General features: G+C 42.0%; 1 protein-coding gene across 1 annotated transcript in view; it reads right to left on the bottom strand.

Moving 5' to 3' along the window:
* LOC138359499 (heat shock protein 75 kDa, mitochondrial-like) overlaps positions 1 to 26,091 on the bottom strand; it is an 86,294-nt gene that overhangs the window by 49,138 nt on the left and 11,065 nt on the right. The window contains exon 2 of the mRNA XM_069318831.1: positions 11,685 to 11,727. The gene's annotated coding sequence lies outside the window, so the exon portion shown is untranslated. The remainder of the gene's footprint in view (positions 1 to 11,684; positions 11,728 to 26,091) is intronic.

Raw genomic sequence — 26,091 nt, 5'->3', positions numbered from 1 at the left:
TAAGAACAAAGGTAACTGCAGAAGGCCTATTGGCCCATACAAGGCAGCTCCTATTCTATAACCACCCAATCCCACTCATATACTTGTCCAACCCGCGCTTGAAACAATCGTGGGACACCACCTCCACCACGTTACGCGGCAATTGGTTCCACAAATCAACAACCCTGTTACTGAACCAGTATTTACCCAAGTCTTTCCTAAATCTAAACTTATCCAATTTATACCCATTGTTTCGTGTTCTGTCTTGTGTTGATATTTTTAATACCCTATTAATATCCCCCCTTTTACGTCCATTCATCCACTTGTAAACGTCTATCATGTCACCCCTAACTCTTCGCCTTTCCAGTGAATGCAACTTAAGCTTTGTTAATCTTTCTTCATATGAAAGATTTCTAATTTGGGGAATTAACTTAGTCATCCTACGCTGGACACGTTCAAGTGAATTTATATCCATTCTATAATACGGCGACCAAAACTGAACTGCATAATCTAAATGGGGACTAACCAGAGCAAGATATAGCTTAAGAACCACACCAGGTGTCTTGTTACTAACGCTTCGATTAATAAATCCCAGTGTCCTATTCGCCTTATTACGAACATTCATGCATTGATCCTTTTGTTTTAAATTCTTACTAATCATAACTCCCAGATCCCTTTCGCAATCCGACTTCGCAATCTCAACACCATCTAGCTCGTATCTTGTAACTCTATCATCATTACCTAGCCTCAGAACTTTACATTTATCAGCATTAAACTGCATTTGCCAATCCTTTGACTATTTCAAAACCCTATCTAGATCAACTTGAAGTGATAGTGAGTCCTCCTCCGAATTATTTTCCCTACCGATTTTCGTATCATCGGCAAATTTGCAAATGTTGCTACTCAAACCTGAATCTAAATCATTTATATATATTATAAACAACAGAGGTCCCAGGACAGAGCCCTGAGGTACTCCACTAACAACATTATCCCACTCTGACCTAACCCCATTTATACTAACTCTCTGTTTCCTTTGGAATAGCCATGCCCTAATCCAAGTTAATATAGCACCCCCAATACCATGAGCTTCTATTTTTTTAATTAGTCTTTCATGTGGCACTGTATCAAAAGCTTTGCTAAAGTCAAGGTACACAACATCACAATCCTTACCACTATCAACTGCCTCAACTATGCTGGAATAAAAAGTTAGCAAATTTTTCAAAACATCCCAAACATCCCAATTTCGAGGCCTGAGCCATATTTTGCAGCCAAATTCTGTCTCACTGCACGTATTCACAGTTTAAAATTGCGACTTTTTTATACCCAACATATGCGAAGTACTGAAAGCGCCGTTTTGTCACATTTGTCCCAAACCTCCCTGCAGTTTTCAAAATATCCCAAACATCCCAATATCGATTCCTGAGCCATATTTTGGAGTCAACGTCTGGATCTCTGCACGTATTCACAGTTTGATATTACGACTTTTTATACCCAACATATGCCAAGTACTGAAAGTGGCAGTGAGTCACATTTTGCACAAACTCCCCTGCAGTTTTCAAAATATCCCAAACATCCCAATTTCGAGGCCTGAGCCATATTTTGGAACCAAATATTGGCTCTCTGCACGTATTCGAGGTTTGAAATTACGACATTTTATACCTAACATATGCCAAGTCTTGAAAGAGGCAGTGTGTCACATTTCGCACAAACTCCCCTGCAGTTTTCGAAATATCCCAAATATCCTAATTTCGAGGCCTGAGCAATATTTTAGAGCCAAATTCTGGCTCTCTGCACGTATTCGCAGTTTAAAATTACCACTTTTTTATACCCAACATATGCCAAATACTGAAAGCGGCGTTTTGTCACATTTGTCTCAATCCCCCCTTCAGTTTTCAAAATATCCCAAACATCCCAATTTCGAGGCCTGAGCCATATTTTGGAGCCAAATGCTGGCTCTCTGCACGTATTCGCAGTTTGAAATTACGACTTTTTTATACCCAACATATACCAAGTACTAAAAGCGGCATTAGGTCACATTTGTCCCAAACCCCCCCCTGCAGTTTTCAAAATATCCCAAACATCCCAATTTCGAGGCCTGAGCCATATTTTGGAGCCAAATTCTGGCTCTTTGCACGTATTCGCAGTTTGAAATTACGACTTTTTATACCCAACATATGCCAAGTACTGAAAGTGGCGTTTGGTCACATTTGTGCCAAACCTCCCTGCAGTTTTCAAAATATCCCAAACATCCCAATTTCGAGGCATGAGCCAAATTTTGGAGCCAAATTCTTGCTCTATGCACGTATTCGCTGTTTGAAATTATGACTTATTATAACCAACATATGCCAAGTACTAAAAGCTGCAGTGAGTCACATTTCGCACAAACTCCCCTGCAGTTTTCGAAATATCCCAAATATCCCAATTTCGAGGCCTGAACAATATTTTGGAGCCAAATTCTAGCTTTCTGCACGTATTCGCAGTTTGAAATTACGACTTTTTTATGCCCAACATATGCCAAGTACCGAAAGCGGCGTTTGGTCACATTTGTCCCAAACCCCCCCTGCAGTTTTCAAAATATCTCAAACATCCCAATTTCGAGGCCTGAGCAATATTTTGGAGCCAAACTCTGGCTCTCTGCACGTATTTGCAGTTTGAAATTACGACATTTTTATACCCAATATATGCCAAGTACTGAAAGCGGAGATTGGTCACATTTGTCCCAAACCCCCCCCCCCCCCCCCCGCTGCAGTTTTCAAAATATCCCAAACATCTCAATTTCGAGGCATGAGCCATATTTTGGAGCCAAATTTTGGCTCTCTGCACGTATTCGCAGTTTGAAATTACGAATATATCTACCCAACATATGCCAAGTACTGAAAGCGGTGTTTCGTCACATATGTCCCAAACCCCCCTGCAGTTTTCAAAATATCCCAAACATCTCAATTTCGAGGCATGAGCCATATTTTGGAGCCAAATCTTTGCTCTATGCACGAATTCGCTGTTTGAAATTACGACTTTTTATACCCAACATATGCCAAGTACTGAAAGCGGCGTTTCGTCACATTTTGCACAAACTCCCCTGCAGTTTTCGAAATATCCCAAATATCCCAATTTTGAGGCCTGAGCCATATTTTGGAGCCAAATTCTGGCTCTCTGCACGTATTCGCAGTTTGAAATTACAACTTTTTTATAACCAACATATGCCAAGTACTGAACGCGGCGTTTGGTCACATTTGTCCGAAAAAAACCCTGCAGTTTTCAATATATCCCAAACATCCCAATTTCGAGGCCTGATCCATATTTTGGAGCCAAATTCTGGCTCTATGCTTGTATTCGCGGTTTGAAATTACGACATTTTATACCAAACATATGCCAAGTCCTGAAAGCGGCAGTGAGTCACATTTCGCACAAACTCCCCTGGAGTTTTCGAAATATCCCAAATATCCCAATTTTGAGACCTGAGCTATATTTTGAAACCAAATTCTGGCTCTCTGCACGTATTCGAAGTTTGAAATTATGACTTTTTATACCCAACATTTGCCAAGTACTGAAAGTGGCATTTGGTCACATTTGTCCCAAACCTCCCTGCAGTTTTCAAAATATCCCAACCATTCCAATTTCGAGGCATGAGCCATATTTTGGAGCCAAATTCTGGCTCTATGCACGTATTCGCGGTTTGAAATTACGATATTTTATACCCAACATATGACAAGTCCTGAAAGCGGCAGTGAGTCACAATTCGCACAAACTCCCCTGCAGTTTTCGAAATATCCCAAATAACCCAATTTCGAGGCCTGAACAATAATAATTTTGGAGCCAAATTCTAGCTTTCTGCTCGTATTCGCAGTTTGAAATTACGACTTTTTTATGCCCAACATATGCCAAGTACTGAAAGCGGCGTTTGGTCACATTTGTCCCAAACCCCCCCTTCCCTGCAGTTTTCAAAATATATCAAACATCCCAATTTCGAGGCCTGAGCAAAATTTTGGAGCCAAATTCTGGCTCTATGCACGTATTCGCGGTTTGAATTTACGACATTTTATACCCAACATATGCCAAGTCCTGAAACCGGCAGTGAGTCACATTTCGCACAAACTCCCCTGCAGTTTTCGAAATATCCCAAATATCCTAATTTTGAGGCGTGAGCCAAATTTTGGAGCCAAATTCTGGCTCTCTGCACGTATTTGCAGTTTGAAATTACCACTTTTTTATACCCAAAATATGCCAAGTACTGAAAGCGGCGTTTGGTCACATTTGTCTCAATCCCCCTTGCAGTTTTCAAAATATCCCAAACATTTCAATTTCTAGGCCTGAGCCATATTTTGGAGCCAAATTCTGGCTCTCTGCACGTATTCGCAGTTTGAAATTACGACTTTTTTATACCCAACATATGCCAAGTACTGAAAGCGGCGATTGGTTACATTTGTCCCAAACCTCCCAGCAGTTTTCAAAATATCCCAAACATCACAATATCGAGGCCTGAGCCATATTTTGGAGCCAAATTCTGGCTCTCTGCACGTATTCGCAGTTTGAAATTATGACTTTTTTATACCCAATATATGCAAAGTACTGAAATCGGAGTTTGGTCACATTTGTCCCAAACCCCCCCTGCAGTTTTTAAAATATCCCAAACATCCCAATTTCGAGGCATGAGCCATATTTTGGAGCCAAATTCTGGCTCTCTGCACGTACTCGCAATTTGAAATTACGAATTTATATACCCAACATATGCCAAGTACTGAAAGCGGCGTTTCGTCACATTTGTCCCAAACCTCCCTGCAGTTTTCAAAATATCCCAAACATCCCAATTTCGAGGCCTGAGCCATATTTTGCAGCCAAATTCTGGCTCTATGCAAGTATTCGCAGTTTGAAATTACGACTTTTTCATATCCAACATATGCGAAGTACTGAAAGCGGCGTTTTGTCACATTTGGCCCAATCCCCCCTGCAGTTTTCCAAATATCCCAAACATCCCAATTTTAAGGCTTGATTCACATTTTGGAGCCAAATTCTGGCTCTCTGCACGTATTCGTAGTTTGAAATTACGACTTTTTCATATCCAACATATGCGAAGTACTGAAAGCGGCGTTTTGTCACATTTGTCCCAAACCTCCCTGCAGTTTTCAAAATATCCCAAACATCCCTATATCGAGGCCTGAGCCATATTTTGGAGTCAACGTCTGGATCTCTGCACGTATTCACAGTTTGATATTACGACTTTTTATACCCAACATATGCCAAGTCTTTTAAAGAGGCAGTGTGTCACATTTCGCAAAACTCACCTGCAGTTTTCGAAATATCCCAAATATCCTAATTTCGAGACCTGAGCCATATTTTGGAGCCAAATTCTGGCTCTCTGCACGTATTCGCAGTTTGAAATTACGACTTTTTTATACCCAACATATGCCAAATACTGAACGCGGCGTTTGGTCACATTTTTCCCAAACCCTCCCTGCAGTTTTCAAAATATCCCAAACATCCCAATTTCGAGACCTGAGCCATATTTTGGAGCCAAATTCTGGCTCTCTGCACGTATTCGCAGTTTGAAATTACGACTTTTTTATACCCAACATATGCCAGGTACTGAAAGCAGCGTTTGGTTACATTTGTCCCAAACCTCCCAGCAGTTTTCAAAATATCCCAAACATCACAATATCGAGGCCTGAGCCATATTTTGGAGCCAAATTCTGGCTCTCTGCACGTATTCGCAGTTTGATATTACGATTTTTATACCCAACATATGCCAAGTACTGAAAGCGGCAGTGAGTCACATTTTGCACAAACTCCCCTGCATTTTTCGAAATATCCTAAACATCCCAATTTCGAGGCCTGAGCCATATTTTGGAGCCAAACTCTGGCTCTCTTCATGTATTTGCAGTTTGAAATTACGACTTTTTTATACCCAATATATGCCAAATACTGAAAGCGGAGTTTGGTCACATTTGTCCTAAACCCCCCCTGCAGTTCTCAAAATATCCCCAACATGCCAATTTCGAGGCATAAGCCATATTTTGGAGCCAAATTCTGGCTCTCTGCAAGTATTCGCAGTTTGAAATTACGAATTTATATAGCCAACATATGCCAAGTACTGAAAGCGGCGTTTCGTCACATCTGTCCCAAACCTCCCTGCAGTTTTCAAAATATCCCAAACATCCCAATTTCGAGGCCTGAGCCATATTTTGCAGCCAAATTCTGGCTCTATGCACGTATTCGCAGATTGAAATTACGAATTTTTATACCCATCATATGCCAAGTACTGAAAGCGGCAGTTAGTCACATTTTGCACAAACTCTCCTGCAGTTTTCGAAATATCCCAAATATCCCAATTTCGAGGCCTGAGCAATATTTTAGAGCCAAATTCTGGCTCTCTGCACGTATTCGCAGTTTAAAACTACCACTTTTTTATACCCAACATATGCCAAGTACTGAAAGGGCGTTTTGTCACATTTGTCTCAATCCCCCCTGCAGTTTTCAAAATATCCCAAACATCCCAATATCGAGGCCTGAGCCATATTTTGGAGCCAAATTCTGGCTCTTTGCACGTATTCGCAGTTTGAAATTACGATTTTTTATACCCAATATATGCCAAGTACTGAAAGCGGTAGTGAGCCACATTTGTCCCAAACCTCCCTGCAGTTTTCAAAATATCCCAAACATCCCAATTTCGAGGCCTGAGACCGTAATTTGGAGCCAAATTCTGGCTCTCTGCACATATTCGCAGTTTAAAATTTCGACTTTTTTATACCCAACATATGACAAGTCCTGAAAACGGCGTTTGGTCACATTTAGCCCAATCCCCCCTGCAGTTTTCCAAATATCCCAAACATCCCAATTTTAAGGCCTGATTCACATTTTGGAGCCAAATTCTGGCTCTCTGCACGTATTCGCAGTTTGAAATTACGATTTTTTATACCCAACATATGCGAAGTACTGAAAGCGGCATTTTGTCACATTAGTCCCAAACCTCCCTGCAGTTTTCAAAATATCCCAAACATCCCAATTTCGAGGCCCGAGCCATATTTTGGAGCCAAATTCTTGCTCTCTTCACGTATTCGCACTTTGAAATTACTATTTTTATACCCAACATTTGCCAAGTTCTGAAAGCGGCGTTTGGTCATATTTGTCCCAAACCCCCCTGCAGTTTTCATAATATCCCAAACACCCCAATTTCGAGGACTGAGCCATTTTTTGGAGCCAAATTCTCGCTCTCTGCACGTATTCGCAGTTTAAAATTGCGAATTTTTATACCCAACATATGCGAAGTCCTGAAAGCAGCGTTTGGTCACATTTGGCCCAATCCCCCCTGCAGTTTTCCAAATATCCCAAACATCCCAATTTTAAGGCCTGATTCACATTTTGGAGCCAAATTCTGGCTCTCTGCACGTATTCGCAGTTTGAAATTACGATTTTTTATACCCAATATATGCCAAGTACTGAAAGCGGTAGTGAGTCACATTTGGCCCAAACCTCCCTGCAGTTTTCAAAATATCCCAAACATCCCAATTTCGAAGCCTGAGCCATATTTTGGAGCCAAATTCTGGCTCTATGTACGTATTCGCAGATTGAAATTACGACTTTTTATACCCAACATATGCGAAGTACTGAAAGCGGCGTTTTGTCACATTAGTCCCAAACCTCCCTGCAGTTTTCAATATATCCCAAACATCCCAATTTCGAGGCCTGAGCTATTATTTGAAGCCAAATTCTTGCTCTCTGCACGTATTCGCACTTTGAAATTACGACTTTTTATACCCAACATTTGCCAAGTTCTGAAAGCGGCGTTTGGTCATATTTGTCCCAAACTCCCCTGCAGTTTTCAAAATATCCCAAACACCCCAATTTCGAGGACTGAGCCATATTTTGGAGCCAAATTCTGGCTCTATGCACGTATTCGCAGTTTGAAATTAAGACTTTTTATACCCAACATATGCCAAGTCCTGAAAGCGGCATTGAGTCACATTTTGCACAAACTCCTCTGCTGTTTTCGAAATATCTCAAATATCCCTATTTCGAGGCCTGTGCCGTATTTTGGAGCCAAATTCTGGCTCTCTGCACGTATTCGCAGTTTAAAACTGCGACTTTTTTATACCCAACATATGTGAAGTCCTGAGAGCGGCATTGAGTCACATTTGGCACAAACTCCCCTGCAGTTTTCAAAAATATCCCAAATATCCCAATTTCGAGGCCTGAGCCATAATTTGGATCCAAATTCTGGGTCTCTGCACGTTTTCACAGTTTGAAACTGCAGTGGGGGTTTGGGACAAATGTGACCAAACTCCGATTTCAGTACTTGGCATATATTGGGTATAAAAAAGTCATAATTTCAAACTGCAAATACGTGCAGAGAGCCAGAGTTTGGCTCCAAAATATGGCTCAGGCCTCGAAATTGGGATGTTTGGGATATTTCGAAAACTGCAGGGGAGTTTGTGCAAAATGTGACTCACTGCCGCTCTCAGGACTTAGCATTAGTTGGGTATAAAAAGTCGTAATTTCAATCTGCGAATACGTACATAGAGCCAGAATTTGGCTCCAAAATATGGCTAAGGCCTCGAAATTGGGATGTTTGGGATATTTTGAAAACTGCAGGGAGGTTTGGGACAAATGTGGCTCACTACCGCTTTCAGTACTTGGCATATATTGGGTATAAAAAATCGTAATTTCAAACTGCGAATACGTGCAGAGAGCCAGAATTTGGCTCCAAAATGTGAATCAGGCCTTAAAATTGGGATGTTTGGGATATTTGGAAAACTGCAGGGGGGATTGGGCCAAATGTGACCTAACGCCGCTTTCAGGACTTGGCATATGTTGGGTATAAAAAAGTCGCAATTTTAAACTGCGAATACGTGCGGAGAGCCAGAATTTTGCTCCAAAATACGGCACAGGCCTCGAAATAGGGATATTTGAGATATTTCGAAAACAGCAGAGGAGTTTGTGCAAAATGTGACTCAATGCCGCTTTCAGGACTTGGCATATGTTGTGTATAAAAAGTCGTAATTTCAAACTGCGAATACGTGCATAGAGCCAGAATTTGGCTCCAAAATATGGCTCAGTCCTCGAAATTGGGGTGTTTGGGATATTTTGAAAACTGCAGGGAGGTTTGGGACAAATATGACCAGACGCCACATTCAGAACATGGCATATATTGGGTATAAAAAATCATAATTTCAAACTGCGAATACGTAACGAGAGCCAGAATTTGGCTCCAAAATGTGAATCAGGCCTTAAAATAGGGATGTTTGGGATATTTGGAAAACTGAAAGGGGGATTGGGCTAAATGTGACCAAACGCCGCTTTCAGTACTTGGCATATGTTAGGTATAAAAAAGTCGCAATTTCAAACTGCGAATACGTGCAGAGAGCCAGAAATTGGTTCCAAAATATAGCTCAGGCCTCGAAATTGGGATATTTGGGACATTTCGAAAACTGCAGGGGAGTTTGTGCAAAATGTGACTCACTGCCGCTTTCAGGACTTTGCATATATTGGGTATAAAAATTCGTAATTTCAAACTGCGAATACGTGCATAAAGCCAGAATTTGGCTCCAAAATATGGCTCAGGCCTCGAAATTGGGATGTTTGGGATATTTTGAAAACTGCAGGCGGGTTTGGGACAAATGTGACCAAATGCCGCTTTCAGTACTTGGCATATGTTGGGTATAAAATTCGTAATTTCAAACTGCGAATACGTGCAGAGAACCTGAATTTGACTCCAAAATATGGCTCAGGCCTTGAAATTGGGATGTTTGGGATATTTGGTAAACTGCAGAGGAGTTTGTGCAAAATGTGACTCACTGCCGCTTTCAGTACTTGGCATATGTTGGGTATAAAAATTCGTAATATCAAACTGCGAATACGTGCAGAGAGCCAGAATTTGGCTCCAAAATAATGCTCAGGCCTCGAAATTTGGATGTTTGGGATGATTTGAAAAATGCAGGGAGGTTTGGGACAAATGTGACCAAACGCTGGTTTGATCTCTGGGACTTGTTGTCAACGTACATGGCGCCCCTGCTCGGGGAGGCGTCCATTAGGGAGGCTCTGGCCTCCCCCGATGCTGTGAGCCCCTGGGTCGCTGCAGTGAGCACACACTGGCCCAAAAAAGCCAGCTGAATTCAAAGATGAGCTCCAGGCGAGGTGTGGAAAGAAAGTCCTGCCTGGAGCGTTCCAACTGCGCGTCAAGATGGCCGACCTTTCGGGCGGGAATCTCCTCCACAACGAAATCTTTTATTGTAGAGCTGTTGACAACATACTTTTATTTCAACTTAAGTTTTCGCCACACATATTTTTTTCTCATATGGAAAATACATTATCATCTTCACTATAAATGACTACTATAGCGTGTCATTTCTGCTCACACTCATCTCTAAATGAAATGATTACAAATATTTCCCAAGACATAAACTGCCTCATCCAGCCCGCCTCTTCCCTCATTCCAAATCCACAAACCCACCAACAATCCTCCAACTTCATGGGAAGGTCAAGCTTCCCATGACCTTGGAGTCATTGGATATGGGTTTGTGGATGACCTGACCTAGCAGTTTATGCCTTTGGGGAGATCTCACCCCCCCCGGCATATGCATTAATGATATATAATGCATATGCCAGCCAGTCCAAGTCAAATCTTAAGATTATTCTCCTATCTCTCAATTTATTCTTTACCTACTCTTCACAGCAAGTCTTTGTCACCCACATTGAACAATATTCTAAGTCTTCACTACCCCAAAACTTGCCTCGCCACCCAGCTTTTACCTTATCATACATCTTTGCTACCCATCATTTGGTTTGTATTAAACATTCAAGGTTAAATGTTTGCCCTTGATCACCTAGCAGCAATTGAGGATACAGATGTAAGCTGATTGGATAGTCGCGTTCTGAGTGTAAACTAGTAGAACGTAAGTCAAGAAACTGCAGATGGCCTATTGTCCTGCACGTGGCACTTCCTATTTATACGTGATCCAGTAGTATGATCCACAATCGATTTGAGAATGATCCAGGCCGGACCGAAACGTCGTTGTCCCTTCACGTTCTAGTGTGTGGTCTGGTCAACATACTTCAGCCACGTTATTGTGACTCGTCGTCTGCACATGATCCAGTAATTTGTTCCACAAATCCACAACCCAGTTACCAAACCAGTATTTACCCAGATATTTCCTAAATCTGATCTTATCTTCATTTAAAGCCTTATCAATAGGTTCATTGTTATGCCATTCATCCACTTGTTTTTCATTCAGTTAAGGTTTTTCCAACATCTCTTCATACGGAAGCTTTCTAATTTGCGGGATTAACTTTGTCATCCTAACTGACGTGTTCTAGTGAATTATGTCCATTCTTTAGCATGGCGATCAAAACTGAACGGCATAATCTAAATGGGACCTAAAAACAATGTGTTAATAAACCCAGCCGACTTATTGCTAACTCTTCTATAAATAAATCTATGGGAAAGAAAAGCTCTCAGCCTGCTAACAAGAGTGTACAAATCCACAAGGGCCGGGACGAGGATTCAAACCTGCATCCGAGAGCATCCCAAACGCTGCCGTAATCGACTGAGCTACGGCATGGTCAAAAGGAGTTGAAACCGAAGTTCTCCTTAAATTACTGGATCCTGCAGCCTCTCCGAGGCACAAACCAAGTGTTAGTGTAACAAGAATGTGAAGTTTTCTACGTCCATCTAGTTCCACCCGCTCCTCCCCAGAATTAGTTGTTAACTTTACCTTGACTCCTCTGATCCAACACTTGTCCACACGTGCCACACTCCTGAAAAAAATATTTTTTACATATATTAAGGGCAAGTATAAGTAATTATCAAAAGAATGCACCAAACCAGGAAGGCTATGTAGCACCAGGGTAAGTATAAACAGTTTATTTCATATACAATCGAGTAGGAAAATACAATTATGAATTTCAAGAACACTGGAACCAATCACTGGAAAAGGTGAAATTGCAATGGAGATTAATTACGGATTGTATCAACAATAGCGAGTAGGCAAGACTGATAAGACTGCAATAGCCTAACGGAATACATTTTTGTCTCCGACTCATGATGCTATGGTTAAGCATCAATGATCTTTTAAAGATACATAGAAACACATTACCTTATTAGGGTCTTCCACTAAAACAAACCTTTAGCTAACCTGAGATAAAAGTACTGTGTATTATTAATTTATTTAGCTGTCTATTGGCCTAAATTATATAAATAACATGTTTAAAACCTCTTAAGTACAGTATATGGTCTCTGAGCACTAAACTAACGTTAGAAGCCTAGTGATTACATTGTCAAAAATGACCATTTACAGGTGAATTCATTTTACATCGCAGGGTAAACAAGATGCAAACAATTAACATCTTCCATTAATTAGATAAACAATTATCTAGTCGTCCCTTCACTTTCTAGTGTGTGGTTTAGTCAACATATTTCAGCCCCCGTTATTGTGACTCCTCGTCTGCAATTATCTTCCCCATTTATCTGCACAATTGCTATCCTGCTATGACCACTCAATCGCCCTAGTTGTTAACACTAAACAATCTAGGGCGACTTGTTGCTGAACATTATATGCCACCTTTACCTTAGCTACAAGACACCGTGTACATATTATGAAACTACCTTTAATGTCATAATGCAGCAGTTTGAGCGCTCAAAATACAGATTGACAAACTCCTCAGGAACCGTAGGGAAACTTTTGACAAACCGCCGGCTTCCTGTTGCCGTAGATGGTACCATGGAGAAATGGTGGCCCTCTGGTAAATTTAAGTAAATATTACCTAGGAGTTATGATGTACCAGCCATTGAACATCTGGGACTCACAGTTAATATGAAAACAATCCTTAAGAATAGTTAAACGAATCATTGACTTAAACGAACAACATTGAATATTGAACTGTAAGAGTCTCTTGTGGCCCCATCTGGCCTACTGTGTCCTAATATGGAAACCTCACTTCAAAAACACATCAATGATTTTCCGCTTTGGATAAAGTTCAAGACAGCAACAACAATCATGCCAGAACTTGTTCAACTGTCACTACCTCGAATCTTTGAAGGACTAACACCATAAAAGTTTAAATTGTTATAGATATAGATAGATTAGCCTATAAATTTTCCTACAAATTACCTAATTAATATTATCTGTTAAATTAAGGACCTGCCCGAAGTCCTATGCGTACTAGTGGCTTTACAAGAACGTAAACACATAGGGCTATGTACTCCTTGTCACCTGTCCTCTTAAAAATAGCGTCGCTTTTGGCCGTTTACCCGTATGGCCGAATATGGACGTAATTTGAAAATGAAAACAAAATGAAAATAAATTTGGGATTTTTTTTTTCAACAACAATAAGTTAAGGGTCCTCTGATAGGTTAGGTGGGCAGGAAATTCTCATAAAGTTTCAAAACGTTAAGAAAAATGTTAATGGAAAGAATCCTCTTCTAAGCTGGCCGAGTAAGCCGGACGACTCAAACAGAAAACGGAACAGTGCGTCACTTTTGTGAGTCGATTTCATTTCAAATTACGTCCAAATTTGGCCATAGCGCCGCGCATACCAGCCAAAAGTGACGTTAGTTTTAAGAGGACGGGTTGATCAGAAACCCAATATAACTTGTAGTTATATAAATAAATAAATAACAGCAGAGGCCTTTGTAATACTGACCAAGTTGGAGGTCATTAATACAGACCACTTCTCTAAAATGTCATATTTGACAGACAGGCTGGACAACAGCTTCAAGCTCAATAAGCCACAATGTAACACAGAAAATAGGGGTGTTGTTTCCCTCAAAGGATTATTAACCAATGAACCCGCTTAACTACTCAAGTCTGAAATGCCGAGTCATTCCTCTTGTTCACAATATACACAAGACAAATCCTCAATAAAATAAGGGGGGGGGAGTAGGAAGGCTGACCTTTGACAAGGCGCCGCCGTCTTTTCCCCGTCGAGGCCACTGTAGATGGTGGCCCTTAGGTCAATTCATCATAGGAGCCCTTCTCCTTCCATCATTCTGAATCATGCTCATCATACTAACCTGCACCCCCTCAATCCCCCCCCCCCCCAACATCTTCACACAATCTGTGGCCAACATTTTTCGTTTCATTCAGATTTTCATCAAAATATGTCGAAGATTTCTCTTTGGGTTGTTTTAAGGGGCCTGACAGCCGAGTGAACAACGCTTCCGATTCGTAATCCTGAGGTTCCGGGTTCGATCCCCGGTGGAGGCTGAAATAAATGGGCACTTTCTTTCACCCTGATGAACCTGTTCACCTATCAGTAAATAAGTACCTGGGAGTTGGACAGCTGCTACGGGCTGCTTCCTGGGGATGTGTAAGAAAAAGGCCTGGTCGAGGACCGGGCCGCGGGGGACGCTAAGCCCCGAAATCATCTGAAGATAACCTTAAGATTGCTGGCTAACTACTGGCATGGCTATTAAGGCCACCACAAGCGCCCTAATGACTTAAATAGCGGGTACACCTACGGGCAACGGGCAAGGGCAAGCTGGAAGCGACGAGGAAGGTGGTTATTTTTAGAAAACAATCTGTCAAGAACGGGGATAAGGGCCCCTCTAAAGGCAGACAGGTCCGAAAGAGTACTAGAGTTAGAATTGACAAACCTGTCAAAGGAACTAATGAGATCAATGCCACAGCGTGGGCCAGGGGAAGTAGCAAAAGACAGACCAAGACCAAGAAGTTCTTGCTGGTGCTTAGAAAGAGAGTAGGACGAAAGGTTGGTAACACAGTCAGAGAGAGAGTATTGGCCCAAGGACTGTTGGAGATCAGGCGTTGAAGTTTGTTGTGTAGTGTGGAGGAGTGGTGGGAAGAGGAGACGTGAGCAGTGTCAAACGCAATTGGAAAAATGATATTGCATAGATCACTGGGAAGAGAAGAGGACAGAAAGCGTTGCTGTTGACGAACAGCAAGAAAAACCTCGTCAACTTGCAAGGAGGTGGCATGAATAAGTTCTTGAAGAAGAAGGCGGGCATGTTCAGGGAAAGGAGATCCCGAAGTGTTGAACTGGAGAAAGTGAGATAAAGAATGAGGGAGAACTTGCTCAGCAAGACAGTCTTTAAGAAACCTGAGCTGGTTCTTTCGACGCTTGGCGGCAAGAAGGGAAGATTCAAAGGCGCGTAAAGGCCGTTTGAAGGAAGGTAGAGCATCAAAGAAATTAAACAGAGTAAGACGCGTACGTGTGATATCCATATGCAGGCGATGAGTCACAATAACGTGGCTGAAGTATGTTGATCAGACCACACACTAGAAATTGAAGGGACGACGACGTTTCGGTCCGTCCTGGACCATTCTCATTGATCAGCATTGATCTCATTAGTTCCTTTGACAGGTTTGTCAATTCTAACTCTAGTACTCTTTCGGACCTGTCTGCCTTTAGAGGGGCCCTTATCCCCGTTCTTGACAGCTTGTTTTCTAAAAATAACCACCTTCCTCGTCGCTTCCAGCTTGCCCATGCCTCCCTGGAATCTAACAACTATATTCTTATCCTTCCTTCCGACAAAAGCAATTCAGTTGTTGTCCTTGACCGTGAGGACTACCTCCGAAAAGCAGATGTCTTGCGCTCTGACTCTCGCACTTATGCTCCTCTGACTTCTAACCCTTTGGATCGCCTCAAAACTTCCTTTAACCGCAAACTAAGACAGCTCTCTAGTCTTTGCCCTCCTGACTTTGATCTCATTAAACGTTTCCGTGTCATCTGCCCTTCTCTTCCTTTTTTCTATGGTCTTCCTAAGACTCATAAACCTGGTGTTCCTCTTCGTCCTATCATTTCTTCACGGGGCTCTGTCAGCTATCCTCTTGCCTCCTGGCTCGCTAAAACCCTGACACCTTACCTTGGCACTTTTTCCCCTGCCCACCTTCGTCAGTCTCAGGACTTCATAGAAAGACTGCGCCTGCAACCCTCTTGTAAGATGCTTAGTCCTGATGTCGACTCTCTGTTCACTAATGTTCCGCTCGATGACGTTCTCTCTTTCCTCAGACAGAAGGCGTCAGAGGGCCTCCTTCCTCTCCCACTTCCCACTGACGTTTTCCTCGATCTCATTAGACTCTGTGTTGAATCTAACTCTTTCTCTTTCAACGGTAAATATTACACTCAAACTTTCGGTGTGGCTATGGGTTCCCCTCTCTCCCCTGTTCTTGCTAATTTCTACATGGAATACTTCGAAATTGATCTTCTTCCTGCTATTGATACTCGTCCCTCTCTCTGGCTTCGATATGTTGATGACATTTTTGCTTTATGGCCTCATGACTTTAATCTTTTCCAGCCTTTCCTCGCCTCTCTTAACAATCTGGCTCCTTCTATCCATTTCAAAGTTGAGTGGGAATCTAATTCCCTCCTTCCTTTTCTTGATGTTCATGTTCACAGCTCTGCGTCTGGGTTCTCTTTCTCTGTCTACAGTAAACCCATGCATAGCGGCATGTACATTCACTTCTTTTCCTACCATCCTCCTTCTGTTAAGAAAAGTGTCCTCGTCTCTCTCTTCCTCCGCGCTCTACGCATCAGCGACCCTCAGTTTCTTGATTCTGAAAATGCCTTTATCTACAAATCATTCTCTCGCCTTGGTTATCCTTTGCATTTCATCAACTGTGCCCACTCTCAAGCTAAACGAAATTTCTTTCATCCTAAACCTGCTTCCAACACTAGTAGCACTGTACAATGCATTCCCTTCATATCTGAACTCAAAACTTTTACCAATACCTTTCGTCCTCTTGACATTAAACTCGCCTTTCGACAAACTAACACACTTCGTAGCAATCTAGTTCACACTGCTCCTCCTGCTTCTAATGCTGCTGGTGTCTACTCTATTTCCTGTTCATCTTGTCCTCTCCAATACTTTGGTGAAACTGGCCATACACTGAATGACAGACTTAAAGAACACAAGAGAAGTGTTAAGTCTGCAGACACTAACAATGCTCTCTTCTGCCATGTGAGGGATTCTAATCATCCCATTGATTGGTCTTCCTCCAAAATAATCTTTCCTGCCTCTACTCTACACAGACGCCGTCTTGTAGAATCGGCTCTTATAAACAATGTACCCAACATGAACTTGAGTCCTGGCTTTGTTGCTGTGGACTCTTCCCTTTCACAGTATATACTCAAATGCTCTAATCTTTCTAACAAACGTGACTTAACATAAGCTTTCCCCCTTCCATTTCTTTCTTTCTCTTTCCTTTTCTTTCTCTCTTCTCCCTTTTTCTGTTCATTGTCTTCTCCTACGCTCCCTTGCTATCCTCTTCTTTTCCTATTACTATCTCCTTCGGTGGTTATAATAGGAGCTGCCTCGTATGGGCCAATAGGCCTGCTGCAGTTCTCATTACTACTATCCCCTACACCTGACTTTCCTCCTCAGCTCTCTCTTGCCTATTTATTGCCTGTCCCTACCTCCTCATCACAATCCACTTGAGAATGGTCCAGGACGGACCGAAACGTCGTCGTTCCTTCAATTTCTAGTGTGTGGTCTGGTCAACATACTTCAGCCACGTAATTGTGACTCATCGCCTGCATTTAAAATTACGAATTTGTATACCCAACATATGCCAAGTACTGATAGTGGCGTTTGGTCACATTTGTCCCAAACCCCCCTTGCAGTTTTCAAAATATCCCAAACATCCCAATTTCGAGGCATGAGCCATATTTTGGAGCTAAATTTTGGCTCTCTGCACGTATTCGCAGTTTGAAATTATGAATTTATATACCCAACATATGCCAAGTTCTGAAAGCGGCGTTTCGTCACATTTGTCCCAAACCCCCCCTGCAGTTTTCAAAATATCCCAAACATCCCAATTTTGAGGCCTGAGCCATTTTTTGGAGCCAAATTTTGGCTCTATGCACGTATTCGCAGATTGAAATTACGACTTTTTTTACCCAACATATGCTAAGTCCTGAAAGCGGCAGTTAGTCACATTTTGCACAAACTCCCCTGCAGTTTTCGAAATATCCCAAATATCCCAATTTCGAGGCCTGAGCCGTATTTTGGAGCCAAATTCTGGCTCTCTGCATGTATTCGCAGTTTGATATTACAACTTTTTTATACCCAACATATACCAAGTATTGAAAGCAGGGTTTGATCACATTTGTCCCAAACCCCCCCTGCAGTTTTCAAAATATCCCAAACATCCCAATTTCGAGGCCTGAGCCATATTTTGGAGCCAAATTCTGGCTCTATGCACGTATTCGCGGTTTAAAATTACGACATTTTATACCCAACATATGCCAAGTCTTGAAAGCGGCAGTTAGTCACATTTCTCAAAAACTCCCCTGCAGTTTTCGAAATATCCTAAATATTCCAATTTCGTGGCCTGAGCCATATTTTGGAGCTAAATTCTGGCTCTCTGCACGTATTCGCAGTATTAAATTACGAATTTTTTATACCCAACATATGCCAAGTACTGAAAGCGGCGTTTGGTTATATTTGTCCCAAACCTATCTGCAGTTTTCAAAATATCCAAAACATCAGAATATCGAGGCCAGAGCCATATTTAGGAGCCAAATTCTAGCTCTCTGCACGTATTCGGTTTTGGAAATTACGACATTTTATACCCAACATATGCCAAGTTCTGAAAGCGGCGTTTCGTCACATTTGTCCCACACCTCCCTGCAGTTTTCAAAATATCCCAATTTCGAAGCATGAGCCATATTTTGGAGCCAAATTCAGGCTCTCTGCACGTATTCACACTTTGATATTACGAATTTGTATACCCAACATATGCCAAGGACTGAAAGTGGCGTTTGGTCACATTTGTCCCAAACCTCCCTGCAGTTTTCAAAATATCCCAAACATCCCAATTTCGAGGCCAGAACCATATTTTGGAGCCAAATTCTGGCTCTATCCACGTATTCGCGGTTTAAAATTACAACATTTTATACCCAACATATGCCAAGTCCTGAAAGCGGCAGTGAGTCACATTTCGCACAAACTCCCCTGCAGTTTTCGAAATATCCCAAAAATCCCAATTTTGAGGCCTGAGCCATATTTTGGAGCCAAATTCTGGCTCTCTGCACGTATTCGAAGTTTGAAATTACGACTTTTTATACCCAACATATGCCAAGTACTGTAAGTGGCGTTTGGTCACATTTGTCCCACACCTCCCTGCAGTTTTCAAAATATCCCAAACATCCCAATTTCGAGGTATGAGCCATATTTTGGAGCCAAATTCAGGCTCTCTGCACGTATTCGCAGTTTGATATTACGAATTTGTATACCCAACATATGCCAAGGACTGAAAGCGGCAGTGAGTCACACTTCGCACAAACTCCCCTGCAGTTTTCAAAATATCCCAAACATCCCAATTTCGAGGCCTGAGCCATATTTTGGAGCCAAATTCTGGCTCTCTGCACGTATTCGCAGTTTGAAATTACCACTTTTTTATACCCAACATATGCCAAGTACTGAAAGCGGCGTTTGGTCACATTTGTCTCAATCCACCCTGCAGTTTTCAAAATATCCCAAACATCCCAATTTCGAGGCCTGAGCCATATTTTGGAGCCAAATTCTGGCTCTATGCACGTATTCGCAGTTTGAAATTACGACTTTTTTTTACCCATCATATACGAAGTTCTGAAAGCGAAGATTGGTCACATTTGTCCCAAACCCCCCTGCAGTTTTCAAAATATACCAAACATCCCAATTTCGAGGCCTGAGCCATATTTTGGAGCCAAATTCTGGCTCTATGCACGTATTCGCGGTTTGAAATTACGACATTTTATATCCAACATATGCCAAGTCTTGAAAGCGGCAGAGAGTCACAATTCGCACAAACTCCCCTGAAGTTTTCAAAATATCCCAAATATCCCAATTTCGAGACCTGAGCCATATTTTGGAGCCAAATTCTGGCTCTCTGCACGTATTCGCAGTTTGAAATTACGACTTTTTTACACCCAACATATGCCAAGTACTGAAAGCGGCATTTGGTCACATTTGTCCAAAACCCCCCCTGCAGTTTTCAAAATGTCCCAAACATCCCAATTTCGAGGCCTTAGCCATATTTTGGAGCCAAATTCTGGCTATATGGACGTATTCGCCGTTTGAAATTACGTCATTTTATACCCTACATATGCCAAGTCCTGAAAGCGGCAGTGAGTCACATTTCGCACAAACTCCAGTGCAGTTTTCGACATATCCCAAATATCCCAATTTTGAGGCCTGAGCCATATTTTGGAGCCAAATTCTGGCTCTCAGCACGTATTCGAAGTTTGAAATTACGACTATTTATACCCAACATATGCCAAGTACTGAAAGTGGCATTTGGTCACATTTGTCCCACACCTCCCTGCAGTTTTCAAAATATCCCAATCATCCCAATTTCGAGGCATGAGCCATATTTTGGAGCCAAATTCTGGCTCTCTGCACGTATTCGCAGTTTGAAATTACGAATTTATATACCCAACATATGCCAAGTCCTGAAAGCAGCAGTGAGTCACATTTCGCACAAACTCCCCTGCAGTTTTCAAAATATCCCAAATATCCCAATTTCGAGGCCTGAGCCATATTTTGGAGCCAAATTCTGGCTCTCTGCACGTATTCGCAGTTTGAAATTATGACTTTTTTATACCCAACATTTGCCAAGTACTGAAAGCGGCGTTTGGTCACATTTGTCCCAAACCCACCTGCAGTTTTCAAAATTTCCCAAACATCCCAATTTCGAGGCCTGAGCCATATTTTGGAGCCAAATTCTGGCTCTATGCACGTATTCGCGGTTTGCAATTACGACATTTTATACCCAACATATGCCAAGTCTTGAAACCGGCAGTGAGTCACATTTCGCACAAACTCCCCTGGAGTTTTCGAAATATCCCAAATATCAAAATTTCGAGGCCCGAGCCATATTTTGGAGCCAAATTCTGGCTCTCTGCACGTATTCGCTATTTGAAATTACGACTTTTTTATATCCAACATATGCAAAGTACTGAAAGCGGCATTTGGTCACATTTGTCCCAAACCCCCCCTGCAGTTTTCAAAATATCCCAAACATCCCAATTTCGAGGCCTTAGCCATATTTTGGAGCCAAATTCTGGCTCTATGCACGTATTCGTGGTTTGAAATTACGACATTTTATATCCAACATATGCCAAGTCCTGAAAGCGGCAGTGAGTCACACTTCGCACAAACTCCCCTGCAGTTTTCGATATATCCCAAATATCCCAATTTTGAGGCCTGAGCCATATTTTGGAGCCAAATTCTGGCTCTCTGCACGTATTCGAAGTTTGAAATTACGACTTTTTATACCCAACATATGCCAAGTACTGAAAGTGGCATTTGGTCACATTTGTCACACACCTCCCTGCAGTTTTCAAAATATTCCAAACATCCCAATTTCGAGGCATGAGTCATATTTTGGAGCCAAATTCTGGCTCTCTGCACGTATTCGCAGTTTGAAATTTCGAATTTATATACCCAACATATGCCAAGTCCTGAAAGCGGTAGTGAGTCACATTTCGCAAAATCTCCCCTGCAGTTTTCGAAATATCCCAAACATCCCAATTTCGAGGCCTGAGCCATATTTTGGAGCCAAATTCTGGCTCTATGCACGTATTCGCAGTTTGAAATTACGACTTTTTTTTACCCATCATATACGAAGTTCTGAAAGCGAAGATTGGTCACATTTGTCCCAAACCCCCCTGCAGTTTTCAAAATATACCAAACATCCCAATTTCGAGGCCTGAGCCATATTTTGGAGCCAAATTCTGGCTCTATGCACGTATTCGCGGTTTGAAATTACGACATTTTATATCCAACATATGCCAAGTCTTGAAAGCGGCAGAGAGTCACAATTCGCACAAACTCCCCTGAAGTTTTCAAAATATCCCAAATATCCCAATTTCGAGACCTGAGCCATATTTTGGAGCCAAATTCTGGCTCTCTGCACGTATTCGCAGTTTGAAATTACGACTTTTTTACACCCAACATATGCCAAGTACTGAAAGCGGCATTTGGTCACATTTGTCCAAAACCCCCCCTGCAGTTTTCAAAATGTCCCAAACATCCCAATTTCGAGGCCTTAGCCATATTTTGGAGCCAAATTCTGGCTATATGGACGTATTCGCCGTTTGAAATTACGTCATTTTATACCCTACATATGCCAAGTCCTGAAAGCGGCAGTGAGTCACATTTCGCACAAACTCCAGTGCAGTTTTCGACATATCCCAAATATCCCAATTTTGAGGCCTGAGCCATATTTTGGAGCCAAATTCTGGCTCTCAGCACGTATTCGAAGTTTGAAATTACGACTATTTATACCCAACATATGCCAAGTACTGAAAGTGGCATTTGGTCACATTTGTCCCACACCTCCCTGCAGTTTTCAAAATATCCCAATCATCCCAATTTCGAGGCATGAGCCATATTTTGGAGCCAAATTCTGGCTCTCTGCACGTATTCGCAGTTTGAAATTACGAATTTATATACCCAACATATGCCAAGTCCTGAAAGCAGCAGTGAGTCACATTTCGCACAAACTCCCCTGCAGTTTTCAAAATATCCCAAATATCCCAATTTCGAGGCCTGAGCCATATTTTGGAGCCAAATTCTGGCTCTCTGCACGTATTCGCAGTTTGAAATTATGACTTTTTTATACCCAACATTTGCCAAGTACTGAAAGCGGCGTTTGGTCACATTTGTCCCAAACCCACCTGCAGTTTTCAAAATTTCCCAAACATCCCAATTTCGAGGCCTGAGCCATATTTTGGAGCCAAATTCTGGCTCTATGCACGTATTCGCGGTTTGCAATTACGACATTTTATACCCAACATATGCCAAGTCTTGAAACCGGCAGTGAGTCACATTTCGCACAAACTCCCCTGGAGTTTTCGAAATATCCCAAATATCAAAATTTCGAGGCCCGAGCCATATTTTGGAGCCAAATTCTGGCTCTCTGCACGTATTCGCTATTTGAAATTACGACTTTTTTATATCCAACATATGCAAAGTACTGAAAGCGGCATTTGGTCACATTTGTCCCAAACCCCCCCTGCAGTTTTCAAAATATCCCAAACATCCCAATTTCGAGGCCTTAGCCATATTTTGGAGCCAAATTCTGGCTCTATGCACGTATTCGTGGTTTGAAATTACGACATTTTATATCCAACATATGCCAAGTCCTGAAAGCGGCAGTGAGTCACACTTCGCACAAACTCCCCTGCAGTTTTCGATATATCCCAAATATCCCAATTTTGAGGCCTGAGCCATATTTTGGAGCCAAATTCTGGCTCTCTGCACGTATTCGAAGTTTGAAATTACGACTTTTTATACCCAACATATGCCAAGTACTGAAAGTGGCATTTGGTCACATTTGTCACACACCTCCCTGCAGTTTTCAAAATATTCCAAACATCCCAATTTCGAGGCATGAGTCATATTTTGGAGCCAAATTCTGGCTCTCTGCACGTATTCGCAGTTTGAAATTTCGAATTTATATACCCAACATATGCCAAGTCCTGAAAGCGGTAGTGAGTCACATTTCGCAAAATCTCCCCTGCAGTTTTCGAAATATCCCAAATATCCCAATTTTGAGGCCTGAGCCATATTTTGGAGCCAAATTCTGGCTCTCTGCACGTATTCGAAGTTTGAAATTACGACTTTTTATACCCAACATATGCCAAGTACTGTAAGTGGCGTTTGGTCACATTTGTCCCACACCTCCCTGCAGTTTTCAAAATATCCCAAACATCCCAATTTCGAGGTATGAGCCATATTTTGGAGCCAAATTCAGGCTCTCTGCACGTATTCGCAGTTTGATATTACGAATTTGTATACCCAACATATGCCAAGGACTGAAAGTGGCGTTTGGTCACATTTGTCCCAAACCTCCCTGCAGTTTTCAAAATATCCGATACATCCCAATTTCGAGGCATGAGCCATATTTTGGAGCCAAATTCTAGCTCTCTGCACGTACTCGGTTTTGGAAATTACGACATTTTATACCCAACATATGCCAAGTCTTGAAAGCGGCTGTGAGTCACATTTCGCACAAACTCCCCTGCAGTTTTCAAAATATCCCAAACATCCCAATTTCGAGGCCTGAGCCATATTTTGGAGCCAAATTCTGGCTCTCTGCACGTATTCGCAGTTTGAAATTACCACTTTTTTATACCCAACATATGCCAAGTACTGAAAGCGGCGTTTGGTCACATTTGTCTCAATCCACCCTGCAGTTTTCAAAATATCCCAAACATCCCAATTTCGAGGCCTGAGCCATATTTTGGAGCCAAATTCTGGCTCTATGCACGTATTCGCAGTTTGAAATTACGACTTTTTTTTACCCATCATATACGAAGTTCTGAAAGCGAAGATTGGTCACATTTGTCCCAAACCCCCCTGCAGTTTTCAAAATATACCAAACATCCCAATTTCGAGGCCTGAGCCATATTTTGGAGCCAAATTCTGGCTCTATGCACGTATTCGCGGTTTGAAATTACGACATTTTATACCCAACATATGCCAAGTCTTGAAAGCGGCAGAGAGTCACATTTCGCACAAACTCCCCTGAAGTTTTCAAAATATCCCAAATATCCCAATTTCGAGACCTGAGCCATATTTTGGAGCCAAATTCTGGCTCTCTGCACGTATTCGCAGTTTGAAATTACGACTTTTTTACACCCAACATATGCCAAGTACTGAAAGCGGCATTTGGTCACATTTGTCCAAAACCCCCCCTGCAGTTTTCAAAATGTCCCAAACATCCCAATTTCGAGACCTGAGCCATATTTTGGAGCCAAATTCTGGGTATATGGACGTATTCGCCGTTTGAAATTACGACATTTTATACCCTCCATATGCCAAGTCCTGAAAGCGGCAGTGAGTCACATTTCGCACAAACTCCAGTGCAGTTTTCGACATATCCCAAATATCCCAATTTTGAGGCCTGAGCCATATTTTGGAGCCAAATTCTGGCTCTCAGCACGTATTCCAAGTTTGAAATTACGACTATTTATACCCAACATATGCCAAGTACTGAAAGTGGCATTTGGTCACATTTGTCCCACACCTCCCTGCAGTTTTCAAAATATCCCAATCATCCCAATTTCGAGGCATGAGCCATATTTTGGAGCCAAATTCTGGCTCTCTGCACGTATTCGCAGTTTGAAATTACGAATTTATATACCCAACATATGCCAAGTCCTGAAAGCAGCAGTGAGTCACATTTCGCACAAACTCCCCTGCAGTTTTCAAAATATCCCAAATATCCCAATTTCGAGGCCTGAGCCATATTTTGGAGCCAAATTCTGGCTCTCTGCACGTATTCGCAGTTTGAAATTATGACTTTTTTATACCCAACATTTGCCAAGTACTGAAAGCGGCGTTTGGTCACATTTGTCCCAAACCCACCTGCAGTTTTCAAAATTTCCCAAACATCCCAATTTCGAGGCCTGAGCCATATTTTGGAGCCAAATTCTGGCTCTATGCACGTATTCGCGGTTTGCAATTACGACATTTTATACCCAACATATGCCAAGTCTTGAAACCGGCAGTGAGTCACATTTCGCACAAACTCCCCTGGAGTTTTCGAAATATCCCAAATATCAAAATTTCGAGGCCCGAGCCATATTTTGGAGCCAAATTCTGGCTCTCTGCACGTATTCGCTGTTTGAAATTACGACTTTTTTATATCCAACATATGCAAAGTACTGAAAGCGGCGTTTGGTCACATTTGTCCCAAACCCCCCCTGCAGTTTTCAAAATATCCCAAACATCCCAATTTCGAGGCCTTAGCCATATTTTGGAGCCAAATTCTGGCTCTATGCACGTATTCGTGGTTTGAAATTACGACATTTTATACCCAACATATGCCAAGTCCTGAAAGCGGCAGTGAGTCACACTTCGCACAAACTCCCCTGCAGTTTTCGATATATCCCAAATATCCCAATTTTGAGGCCTGAGCCATATTTTGGAGCCAAATTCTGGCTCTCTGCACGTATTCGAAGTTTGAAATTACGACTTTTTATACCCAACATATGCCAAGTACTGAAAGTGGCATTTGGTCACATTTGTCACACACCTCCCTGCAGTTTTCAAAATATTCCAAACATCCCAATTTCGAGGCATGAGTCATATTTTGGAGCCAAATTCTGGCTCTCTGCACGTATTCGCAGTTTGAAATTTCGAATTTATATACCCAACATATGCCAAGTCCTGAA

Source organism: Procambarus clarkii, chromosome 91 (assembly GCF_040958095.1).
Source record: "Procambarus clarkii isolate CNS0578487 chromosome 91, FALCON_Pclarkii_2.0, whole genome shotgun sequence".
Taxonomy (NCBI): Eukaryota; Metazoa; Arthropoda; class Malacostraca; order Decapoda; family Cambaridae; genus Procambarus; species Procambarus clarkii.
Note: the sequence above shows the minus strand (reverse complement) of the source record. Positions and strands in the feature narration are given on the sequence as shown.